Below are 13,815 nucleotides of genomic sequence, written 5' to 3'. Positions count from 1 at the left end.
AAATATAAAATGTGAAAGAAATAATCAAATTAGGTAAAGTGTCAAAGTGGTGGGAAATGTAACATTTGTGTGGGACGTCACGGGTTCGAGTCACTCTCCACGCAGATATTAAAATGTCTTGATTGGGGCCTTGGGCTCTTGGGCTTCCTTGACTAAAATAAATATTTTTTTTCTTTATTATTTAATAGGTAAAACTAGTCAGTATTTTCTGACTATTTGTTTTTGTAACAACCCACTAACAGCCATTAAAACACCCACTACTCAGTCATTAAAATTCTGCATTAACATGGTGAAGACTGTTACTACCATCTTGCCTATATAAACCCATATCTCGTTTTCGAAAAACACACACAAAAAGACAATAGAAAAATCATCTTGCATCAACCCTCCTTTTCATATTCTGAATTTCTTATATTCGGGTTTTACATTTATTCTGGAGTACAATTGAGAGTTCTAGAAAAACCATTCGTAATTGCTGCACAAGTGGTTTAAGATCGTTGTATTCTGAGAGTGATTGTCCACGGAGGTCGTAGCAATTATTGACGGGCAATTTCACTTTAGGATATCGTGCTGTCACGAGACTCGATCGGACGATAAGTTTTATATTTCTACATTATATTGTTCAGATCACTACTGCAGTTAATTAATTTTTTCCAACAGTTATTTGGATAATCTGTTATCTATTGTAATAGGATTTGTATCGGCTTTATTTTATGTTGTCTTCATATATTCACCTTTTCATTTTTAATAGATTGGGCTAACCGGACTAGACCTCATAGGTCATCCAGATAGAGTCTGTCATGATTCACCTATTATGTCAGACCAACATGTGTACTGGCTAAGGTTCGATTTAAAAAAAAAAAAAAAAAAAAAAAAAAAGGTTGAATCACAACCTTGAGGGCCCCCACCGCCCCGCACTTAGAGCTTTGTGAGGAAGATAAATCGCGGGATGTGCCCCAACAGGCCAGGAAACAAGAACTGTCCGTACACTGCGCCTACAAGGAGTTCAATTCCATGTTTCAGGAATCGAACCTAACCTAGTGATGCAAATGACATGAATTGAGCCCATTTTTACACCACTAAACTAGATAAATTCTGTTAAATATTAGGATAAATCTATGTGTGCATAATTTTTCATACATCAAGGTGTCCTCTACTCACATGAGGTGGGGTTGTTAGAGGAGGACACTTTGACGTACAAAAAATTATGTACATCAAGCAAGGCCCTAAATATTATAGAAGATCGCACACTTATGTAATTCATATCTAGTATCATTTCTCTACTCAATAATTAATTAATATAATATAACGTCGTAACATAGACCAACACAACACAAGTCTTGCTAGACTTGACCCATATGCGTCGGTAATTTCCTATTACATTCAGTAAGAATATCCTTGTGACCACTTTTCAAATAATCCATGTGGACCATGTGTCAATGTCGAACTCTAATTCGGCCAAACAAAATGTTACCCTCTCGCTCAAGCTGAAACGAAGGTGGACTGTCAAGTGAAAGTGCACAAAGAATATGTTTTGGTAACAAAAGGAGAAAAAGAAAGTGTACAAAATAATAAAAACGAAAAAGAAGAAAAATGACAAAAAAATGTAGGGGAAAAAAAAAAAACAAAGGGAGAGGGACGTATACGCCCAAATTCAAATTAGTTCAAAAATATTGTGTGATGTGTATGAAACCAACACAATCCACTCCATTCTTTGACCTTTGTGGCTCTTTTTCCACATATATCAATGAAGAGTGAAGACTAATTCACTTCTTGATCCAGTTCTTGTGAGTTGAAGTGAGTAGAAGAAATGAGTACTGAACCACCAAAATATGCTTATCCCTATCCTGCTCAAGGTACCAAATAAATTTAACTTTGTTTAAACTTTCATCTTTATATATGTTCGTTAGTTCTTAATCTGTGTACCATATACATATATATATGCAGTTACTAAAATCTTTATAAGAGATTTCTCACATGTTAAATCAGTGAATTCTTGACACATATATATAAAATAGGTTATTACCAAGGGCCTCCAGTAGTGGCACCTCCACAGTATCATGCTGCTCCCCCCAGGAGAGAACCTAGTTTTCTTGAGGGATGGTACTCTCTCTCTCTCTCTCTCTCTCTCTCTCTCTCTCTCTCTCACACACACCGAGTATGACTTTGTTTGAATAATTATTACCGCTTTTTTTTTTAAATAAAATAAAATTACTTATATATTAATTCTGATTTGTGTTATATTTTGTTAGTCTTGCAGCTTTGTGTTGCTGTTGGATAATTGATGAATGTTGCTGTGATCCCTCCATCATTTTCATCTGCTGATTTAATTATCAATAATTTCACTATTGGCTTGTGTAAGATCTGCATAATAATTGATCAACTTGTCAAGACCATTTCATTTTTATTAAATTAATTAGAATTATGCATGTATAATTATTACTTCATATCGTTTTAATTTTAAAGTAATCTGTTTTCTAACAAATAATTATGAATGTATTTACTGTGTGTGTTTGGACTTAAAAGTTGAAACCTGTAGTTTCTGTATTGATAAGGCAGTGCTGTGTTGCCAATTGATTAACAATTATGTCATCTTTTGGCCCCCACAATTTTGAAAATTTTGGCTTAATCATGTTATCCTCAGGAAGAAATACTTGAAGAAATTTCTTTGATTATGAAAAAGTTCAAAGATATATTGCCTCCATTATTTGTAATTTTTAAGAAGAATAGTAGTAGAAATCTTGAAATATATTGGTAATAATGGGTAGTAATTTAAATGTATGATTAAAATTGAAGTTTAACTTTGATTAGATAGTAGAGTAATTTTTAAATTACTAATAATATTTTCAAAATAGAGGCGCTAATTTAAAATCATTAATCATTTCTTTAGATATACAATTGATATAAAATATAAATTTACTCGACATCTTATCAAGACTTGTTCGGTAATAATAACTCAGATGAACTCGTTCATACTTCCATTTATTTAACAAGAATGTGATACATTCATGAAATCTACATAATCTCGACCTACAGTACCTTTTACATGTATTTGGAAAAGATAAAATATATGTAAGCAGGAGACTTCCATTATTAATGTTCTGAGGTTTTAGAAAATACCACAGTAGTCATATGAACCGGAAAACAACTACACATGACTAACGCCCGGGGTGGGGGCTCGGGGTGGAGAAGTCAATGTCATCTAGGAAAAATAAAATTTTTGATGTAACATGACAATAACTTATTGCTTTTAAGTTAATTTGAGTTTACTGCTTCAATGATGTGAAAAGTTAGAAAGAAATGATGAAGTGGAAAAAAAAAAAAAATTTTTTAGATGTGATAGATACAAGAAAATAATTATTATTTGGAAGATTGGACAAGTCTATGGAGTATTTAGCGCCTATTTGATCCCCATTCTAATTCAATATTTTTTTGTCCAAACTCATTTTTCTACTGTACTTCTTCAAAGACTACCCGGTACACACAAGAGACTGTCCAAAATTTGAAGAGACAAATGAAGCTGTTGAGATTTCAGGACAAATTTGCCCTCAATGAAAGAATACATTTCCAAGTGCAGGCCGGGACATGGAAAGAATAACATTGTTGATGAAGGACAAAATTGGAAAGGCCAAAAATTCAAATTTCAAAATACAGCCCGCATGATGTCGGCCTCAGCCTTTGTCAGGATGCAGTTTCCTTGTCTGAACCGGGGCCCACGGCTGTTGACAAAAGATTGTCAGGCTTACACTGTAGCAAAATGAGATTTTAGAAAAAATTGAGATAGAATGGGGGGCAAACAGGCGCTTAGTAATTTGGAATGGATAGCATGCAGTCATAGACTATGATCTGGTAGTGAAAGTAAGCAATTAGAGAACCTTAAGTCTCAGCCTTAGTTTTCAGAGCCAACTTCACAGCAGCATCAAAAAACTCGGCAACTTTAACAAAATCCTCTTCAACAAATCCTCTAGGAGTAAGAGCCGGGGTTACTGAGAAATACGAGTTCATCAAACTATTTAGTTCAGGAAACCAGTTTTACAGTGAAATCCCGAAACATGGACGAGCCCATTAGCCATTCGAATGCCACCAGGAACAATTAGAGATACGTCTCCAGGAACAGTGTTCTTGTTGGCTGCAATATGGACAAATTCTAACACCTTCTCGACCCTGGTACCTTCAATACCCTGAAGAAACGACAAATCAAACTAATTGTTCAGTTGTTCGAATTGAGCAAAATTGAAAAAAGAAAATGTTTACTTCACCTTGTTTTTCAAATTGACTAGAACTAAGTGGTTCTAGGTTCCACTTGAAACTTGTTCTAGCCCGTCTTGATCAAAGTCTGTATGAATGGATTGATATTGGCATAGGATATGGAAACATATAAATCGAGATTTCCATTAATCATATAACTTAAATAGTATATACTAATGAAGTTTATTTATAAGAGCTTTCAGTCAAAAGTTTAAGTAGTCACTTTTCAGTAAGTCTTACCTGGGCAAATTTTGAGCAATTACTCATGACTTGTTCTTGGTAACTGGTAAGCTTTGTATTCTGGAGCAGTGGCCTGCATTTAAAATGAGAAGGAGAATATGAATTTCCACCATTAGTCTAGACATTCTATATCACAAGATAAAAAATAAATTTAAAAAAACTTAGGATTTATTACGATGGTGTAATTGAAAAAAAAAAAAAAAAAAAAAAAAAAAAAAGATCGGTAGTGATCAGTAATTTAGGCATTCCTCGTCATAAATGAAAATTGAGTTTATAGCCTTGAACCTGTTTCAGTGCAACAGCTAAACCGGTAATAGTGTGACTGTGAGGGCCACCTTGAAATCCCGGGAAGATAGCTTGATTGATTTTATCTTCATAATCGTACAACACCTTCAAAATATAGCAAGATGTTATGTTCCATTAGACGTGAAATTAACTTCAGCCAGCAGCATCACCAGAGGGAAGCTGAAAATAGTAAAGGCACAAAGAGATATGATTATGTTTAATCAATTCGTCTGAAAGCTTTATGTTGTTAGAGATTGGATAATTTTATTTTATTCAAATTCAGTCTCTGACACGCCTCCTCACATGCAGGCCAAATTCATTTTTTCACCCTGATATATGCAATTTTAAAGGTTAAACCCTAACCTTAAAAGTCCTCCATACCCCTTCCTTGGAGTATCGTAAGGAAGGTAAATCGCAAGTTATGCCTCCAAGGGTACAGGGTGGAAAGCTGTTTGTACACTTGCACTTACTCAAGAGCCAAATCCATATTTCAGGATTCGAACCCTTGACGCAGCAACTTCAAGCAAAGCTGGATTTCTCCACCCTCCTCTTTTATCACTTGGAGATGTGCCATGGGGGCATGATATATGCAACTTTTCATATATTTGTGGTCGCCAAATTTATATTTAGCACCTTCTAAAAGCTTAAGCTGATGCAGGACAAAAATTTTATTTATTTAAATTTAGTATTCAACGAGTTATCGAGGATGAAAGGTGAGGCTAGGACTATTATTTTAAAACTAACCTCTTTTCCTTGTTTATTGATCTCTTTTGCGCCCTTCTTGAGAAAAAAAAAATCATAGCATCACGAGGCCCACAAAGTGAGTAGTGGATTGTCGTAGTAACAACATCAGCATACTCAAATGGTGAAGGGATAACACCAACTTCAATTAATCTACTAATGTGCACCATATCTGCTAACATAATTGCTTTCTGCTTGTCACAAACCTGTCAATACATAAACACCTCAAATACATCGCCCAGTTAAGATCTTCTTCAACAATGTAATAAAAAGTGGATCATATGAACCGCCAAGGTTTACCTTTCGAATGCGTGCATAGTCATAGAGATGTGTATAAGTGTTGGGAATTTACTTATCATGCACAGTGAAAATAAAAATAATTTCAATTTCAACCAGTATTCATCTTTGTGTTTAGATAAGAATTGTGATTTAAGTTATACCTTTTTATATCTGCAAACTCTTTTGCTTAATCTTTGTTCCAACAATCTTGATCTGCCTCTCATAGCTGTCCAATTGTCTAGCCTCCAATGAATTCCACAGAGAGAACAGATTACAGCCACCAAAATTTTCTCCTCTTGTGTTAGCAAGAATTATGAGAAATCTCTACAAAATGAAAACCATAGTCACGTATTTATATTAGCCCAAACGGGCTTGGTCTGACAGATCCAATATTTAATTAAGTCATTTAATTAAATCTGGTCCATGAATTAATTAATCCAATTAATTAATCTGAGCCTATAAATAATCAACACAATTAATTTATTTATTCAAACACTTATTAAATTAATTAATCGACGAATTACAATCTTCCAATTCTCTTTCGTGTGCGATCCTTCGGTTTCCGATCACGATATTTAACGACGTGAAATATTATTTTGATTTAATCAAAATTGATAAATTAAAATGTCCTTTTAATTTATCACCAATTCACACTCACCGTCCCAGATTGACATCAGCAATATGTCAGGAAAATACATGTGACTATGATCCGATCAATTACGAGATCTGGAGGTGTATCAATCTCGATTATCAATCATATCTTTCATTCCACTTTTAAATCAGTATAAGTCGAAAAAAAATTTCGACTTGAGTATACTTTGGCTAAGGATTTCGTTATTGACTTAACTGAGCGAAATGCAGATCACAATAACTTACTATCTAAGAGTGATCAATCCTCTATTGGTCATTCACAACATTCATATGATTCTTGATATACTCGAACGATGCCGTATTACCGGCTCTTGGCAGAGCAACATCCAACACCGTCAAAGCATGATTGTCCTCATACAAGGTACTATGATAGCCTCAAGTCAAATGACAAATTTCACTACCGAACGTTAAAAATTAACCACTGACACTTAGATAGTTATTCATGTGGAATCTCTTAGCGGGTCTCCAATGTTTCGTTCTATAACAAAATATCCATGCGTTCATTTAAGTGTCACCACACTTTAAATTGTGAGATCAATTACTTACTTCAAAAGTAAGAAAAGCCACATGTGATGATCTATCTGTAATAACGATATCTGTATCTCGTTATTACTTACGACCAATGATTATTCAAAATTCAATCATATGTAATTTGTATCTCACAATCACAACCCCTTGTGAATAACAAATTACTTAAACTTGAATGTTTGGACTCTATTATTTAACATTATTCATCAGAATATTAATTTAAATAAATAATAGATCTTACCAAAAATAAATGCATTAAACATATTAAAAGTGTTTACAACCTAAATCGATTGAATCTAGGGCATAACACTTACGATAAGAATTGGCACCACCAACTATTAATTTTAGCCTAAAGAGTGTGGAACTCTTCTCCATCTACATATGAAAGATGAAACATAGAGACAACGAATTTGTAGAACATCAGACTATGAAATTTGAATTTTCGTAATGTACAAAGGTTAAACAAAGATTAATCAACAGGAGAAGTAGAAAGTAACCTGATCATAGTCGATGTAGCCAGTAGCTTCTTCAATCTATATAGCATAGTCACAAAGAATATAGAGACTGTAGATATCTTCTTCGTTTCAGTCTGTTTGCATTGAAGATAACATATTAGAATACTCTAAATATAACATAATTAGAAGAAAACGATGTAGTATAAGAATTGTTAAATCTTTAACAAGTAAACCTTAAGCTCCCGACGAACTTAGTGCATGATTGGTTAGCCTAAAATAATCATTTTTTTGACCGTTACTTTCCTAAGTCAGCCGTTATTCTTGACTTCTACTCTCATATGTGGGACCCACTTTTCTCTATAACGATCAAAAAATTAATTCTCATAATCACTACCGAACAAATCCTTATTTTCCTTTTCAATTTGCTGAAAACTTGGTAAACTTTAAGCCACAAAGGATAAGGAATGCATTATATAGAAAATGCAGATGATGAAAACTCAAAATACTTGATATCCATGGGAAAGATGCCTTCCGTGAGGAAGATTGAGTGCCATAATTCTCTCATATGATTTAAAGTAATGCAGTATAAACATGAAAATTTGTCGGAAATCCTGATAGAGGCTGTACATTTACTGCACCAAAACGATGGATGCACGATAAGCTTCCTTTTTCTTGCTAGTAAGATAAAAGTAGTTTAAGAAACTTTTTTGACAATTTCTTAAATAATTTGTTTTATTAAGTTATTTATAGCCAGAGAGGATGTCACCGGCTCACCATTAATATTTTCAAAGTTTATTCATATTCTTATGGAATTAAAGAATATCTACTCACAGATTTGAAAATATATCATAGGTTTCTATTGAAATGAGGTCATTAATGACTCAAATAGGATCACTTTCCCATTTTGCAGGATCCAATCGAAATGCTTCCAAAGCACCTTTTTGGCATAAAGTCCTAGCCATGTTAATATTCCTAAGGTAGCATCATTTGACTGAATAAGAATGATAAGAGAAGTCTAAAAAAAATGGTGAAAATGGGTCAATTGCATATATAAATGCTAACAATATTGACAGAAATTATACTTTTAAAGGGATAAGAAAATTAAGGCATACTCATATCCCCTCATAGTATTTAGCACTAGGTTATCCTTCACTATATTAATTAGTCATAATTGACCCAACTGCTTGCATCACAGAGACAGAAGTAAAATTCTCTGATGGAATAAGTTCGAGACCCCAAATACAGATGCAAAAATTAAATAACCCAAATAAGACATTGGTTTCGAACTCATTATACTAACAATCCTGCTACATGTACGGAAATGATTGACAAATTTTTTTATAGATTGCCAGCTACCAAAATTTAATTAGCTGATGGACAAAAAACATAGTTCAACTAGGCAATGCAGTTTGCCACCTGTACATCTGAAATGCTTTCTATACATTTCATCTGTGCAAGGAGTTTAATTCTCATGCTAATAACATGATTTTCTTAAGAAATATTATGAGCATAAACCCTGAATTTTGAACGTGAAAGTGATTAGGAGAATTGAAATAGAAAGAAAGTACCTTCCATTGTCGGGCTTTCTTGATCTCAATAATGTCTGCAATCTCGGGATCAACAACTTCAAGTGGAGCATTAAGTTGCTTTGGCCACTACTGATGTGATCCAAGGAGGTAACGAATTACCAAGAATTTGATTATTGAGGGAAAGAACCTAAAGCTATGTTCGAGACCTCGAAGGGTTAATAAATCTATGCAAATTACTTGTTCAAACTGTGGAGTTCAAAAGGATAAAGTATGCAAGCCAAAGTGCAAGTTTCACGTTGGATTGAAGTTTGAAACAATTGGAATCAACTTGTTGCCAACAGTCGAAGTAGAGCCAAAACATAAAGCTATGCGACCACATAGCTTTGAAACTCATGCGGTAGCATGAGTTCAATCTGAGAGCAAATGGGCATTTTTCAGTTATTAATATGCAACCGCATAGAGTCTTTTCGGCATGATTTTTTTTCTTTTTCACAAGATAGTTTATTTATGTTAAAACTCTTGTTTTTGGTAATTTTGGTATTCTTAGGACTTTAATTCCGTTTTATCATGTTTTTAGGGTTTAGTATAAATAGGATATTTTATTTTTCATTGTAATCAACTTGATTTTTGAGAGAATTTATACAAGGGGCTGTTTGCTTCCACTTTTCTTGTTCTTCATTGAATAATCCGAATTTATCGAGAAATCACTTTTCTTGTGGCATTCACAAATCCGGGTGATATTCATAAATCATGTAATCAAGAGGTCGATAATTTATTCAATTATTGGTTACTTGGTTAATCTTTTGTGGGTTAAATCCAAAACCTTGCTTGTTGGGGTTTTTGAGATTCAGTTTCAATATTGCTTGGGTTTTGCAGTTGTCGTTGCTACGCTAGTTCACATTAGTTGATATCAAAGTTTAAACTTCAAATTCAATGTTATATATTTCGTTTTTGTTGTTGAGCCTTTTGTTTTTGTTTTTCGCTGTTCTTCGTGTTTTTCATTGTTTTCGAGTCCTTAATTCGTAAAAATACCAAAAAATTTTCAAAAGTTATTTTTTGGCTAATTTAACATTCAAATCAGCTTTCCTTTATTTTGTTGGTGTCGTAGTCAATTTTTCTATCAAAGCAGTAAAAAAAAGGGGTAAAAAATGAAATTAAAAAAAGAAGAAGAGAGGGACCGAATTTTCAAAAAAAAGAAATTGTTGCTTGAATTATTTTGGAGATTGCTAGCATCCTACAATTCTTGCTTAATCAAATTTGGTTGTCTAGTCCCATTCAAAATTTGCAATCACATTCCTTGAGTCTATCAATTCACAAAGTCTCATTCTCATAGGGTTGGATTCTACAAGAATTATTCGAGATTGAGTTCGAATTTGTTCTTGAAGCATTTGATTGGAAACATTGAGTGGAAAAATGCTGAGTGATGAGATCAATAGAATGTAAAAGCCAAATACATAAATAAATAGCAACACCAGGGTGAAATACAGGTAAGGAAGAAATATTATAGATTAAAGATGTCTGATGTTGAAGGATCAAATTTAAGCAGGAACAGTAATCAAACCAACATGTCTTACAATGTAATGTGATCGTTTGAGAGACTGTTAGTGGATATGAGAGATAGGATGGATAGACAGGAGGCTTGAATGGAAAGGTTAGACACAATGAAACATTACAAACTCTCATCAAAGGTGTTAAGCAAAATCAATCTTCCTCGTCTTTGTAGGAGGATCTGTTACTTCAAACTGTTTAGATAGATATTTGTTTATCTCATGTATATCTCAATTTGATAAGATTGTACTGTAAATTGATTTTGTATTGCCTATTTAATACAATCCAACCATGAACTAAATTCAGTTGTGGACTTCAAAATCTGTTCATGGTATCAGAGCATTTTTTTGGCTAACTGCTGTTTTCTTTGATTCTATGGTTGAATCCTCTTCATCGTCCACTTCTTCTCTTCTATTAAACACAATGGTGCATATGATCATCATTAAATTGAACTCTTCCAATTATCTTTTGTGGAAAAATCAGTTTCAACCTCTGCTGATCCGTCAAAACTTATTTCGCTATTTGGATGGAAGTGTTCCTACTCCATCATCTACTCTTAAATGCATCAATGGATAGAAGATTCCGAATCCAAAGTATGCTACTTGGCGTATGACAGATCAAATGCTTCCAAGTTTGGTTTACTCCTCCCTCATTGAAAAGGCTATGAGTGAAGTACTTGGAGTTCCTAATGCTCATGGGGCATGGCTTGCCTTGGAAGCATCTTTTTCTCAAAAATCTAAAACTAAAGAACCTCAACAGAAAGATGAATTGCAACTGATGCAGCATAACTCTCTTTCTGTGGCCAAATTTTCTCGAAAATTCAAAGGATTATGTGATCAACTTGTAGGTATTGGTCGCCCTATTGATGACACTGATAAGGTTCATTGGTCTTGGGTGTAGAATTTACTACATTCTCTACCACCATGATATCACAATCTTCCCTACCGACCTTAATGGATCTTGTGCCCAAGGTGATTTGTCATGAACTATTTTTTCGTTCTCTGTCTTCACAGATAGTTCATTCTGCTTTCACAATGAAGATGGGTAATAATAATACTCAAAATTGGAGTGGTAACAAAAATGGTGGAGGTTCAAAGCAAAACTCCTCTAATGTTTCTCCATCTCTCTCGAGTGAATCTATTTCTATTTTTCAATTATGTGAACATGTGGGTCAGACAGCTCGACGTTGCTGGACTTATCGTAAATTGAAGAAGAAGCAAGCTGCACACATTTTTGAAGCCTTTTTTGCTTGCAATAATTCAAATAATATCGACCATGAGTGGTATCTTGATTTTGGGGCTATATCACACATGACACATGATGTTGATGGTTTAGATAAATCTGCTCTCTACTCTAGTAATGATTGTGTTTTTGTTAGAAATGGCCAGTCACTACCAATCACACACACAAGTTCTCTTTCTACTCTTGTTCTATCTAGTTCCTTGTCACTGTGAAATATTCTTATTGTTCCTGACGTAACCAAAAATTTGATTTCTATTAGCCAACTCAAGCGTAAGTCTATTTATTTTGTCATATTTACTCCTTCTGATTTTTCTATGTAGGATTTGGCAACACGGGCAGTGATGGGAGCTGAAAAATGTGAGAATGGGTTGTATGTGCTAGAATGGTATCACAAGGCTTTAGTTTCCATCCTTCAGTCGAATTAAATTCGAGTTCCTTCACATTTGAGGCATGCTCGTTTAGGTCATCCCCATGATCGTGTTATTAAGTCTCTTTCTAGTTATGGTTTTATTTCCTATAGTGATAAAATTAAAGACAATGTTTTAGAATTATGCATTGGCTGTAGGCTTGGTTAAAGCCATCGTCTTCCATTTGACAATAATAATAACCGTTGTTCTTCACCTTTAGATCGTATTCATTGTGATCTTTGGGGACCTTCCCCAATTTTATCAAGATCAGGATACCGTCACTATGTTGTTTTTATTGATGACTACTCTAGATTTAGTTGGATTAATCCTTTTGAAATTAAAATCTAACTTCTATGATGTTTTCATTTTTTCCAAAAATTTGTCGAGACTCAATTTGCTAGACCTATTAAATCATTTCAATGTGATGGCGGCACAGAATTTACCAATAATAGATTTCGGTCTCATTTGTCCAATTGTGGTATTGCTATTCGTATTGCTTGTCCTTATACTCCTAGTCAAAATGGTGTAGCTGAACATAAGCAACGTCACATTACTGAAATGGGTTTAACTCTTTTGTTTCATTCTACTGTTCCTCTTATTTTTTGGGTTGAGGCTTTTTCTACAGCTTTTTATCTCATTAACTGGCTCCCTTCATAAGCCCTTCATGACAAATCACCATATAACCTCCTTTATGGTACATCACATTCCTACTCTACTCTTCGTACCTTTGGAAGTCTTTGTTTTCCATATTTGCGAGATTATGCTTCTCACAAGTTTTCTCTACGATCTGCAGCTTGTATTTTTCTCAAATATAACCATCTTCATAAAGGTTTTCGATACCTAGATCATAAGATAAATCGTGTTTATATTTCACGTCATGTACAATTTTATGAACATATTTTTCCGTTTGCTAGTACCTTTAATGCGACGGACCTCATGTCTGCTGACATTATTAAATTTTCAAAATTTTGTAACATTGATTCTAATCAGCCACATAAGCCTTCTATAGGTACATCAGGTGTACAAGAGTCCTGTCTTAAATGCAATGATCTCCCTCTCTCTTTTCCCCCACAACCTAACTCTTCAGTTACTTTCTTGCCTCTCTTCAAAAATCCAAGTCCTCAAATACAACCTGAAATACAACCAGAAACATCTGCACCTGTGCCTGGTTCAATTCCATCATCTCACTCAATGACTACTCAAGCGAAAGCAGGTTTTTTCAAACCAAAAACGTATCATGTGTTGTCTCATGTTCCTTCTTCATTAACCTTTCAAGCTTTAATTGCTCTTAAAGAACCATGGGGTTTTAAGTCCACTATCAAACACCCCGATGGTTATCTGCAATGGAAGACGAAATCAATGCATCGAAGAACAATGATACATGGGTTCTTGTACCTCGTCCAAAAAATCATAATGTGTTCGGATCTAGATGGATTTTTAGACCAAATTATGGTCAGATGGCTTTATTAAGCATCACAAGGCCCGTCTTGTAGCTCAATGGTTCTCTCAAGTACACGTATTTGATTTTGAGGATACATTTAGTCCAATGGTACGACCAGCTACAGTTCGGCTCATCCTATCTTTAGCAACTATTTCAGGTTGGCATTTGCATCAACTTGATGTTAAAAATTCCTTTCTACATGGACACTTGACTGAGAAAGT

At 34.2% G+C, this 13,815-nt stretch overlaps 1 pseudogene; it reads right to left on the bottom strand.

Moving 5' to 3' along the window:
* Window positions 1-2,252: 2,252 nt before the first annotated feature.
* Window positions 2,253-9,701, bottom strand: LOC111382769 (annotated as a pseudogene).
* Between the last annotated feature and the right edge of the window lie 4,114 nt (window positions 9,702-13,815).

Source organism: Olea europaea, unplaced genomic scaffold, assembly GCF_002742605.1.
Source record: "Olea europaea var. sylvestris unplaced genomic scaffold, O_europaea_v1 scaffold256, whole genome shotgun sequence".
NCBI lineage: Eukaryota > Viridiplantae > Streptophyta > Magnoliopsida > Lamiales > Oleaceae > Olea > Olea europaea.
Note: the sequence above shows the minus strand (reverse complement) of the source record. Positions and strands in the feature narration are given on the sequence as shown.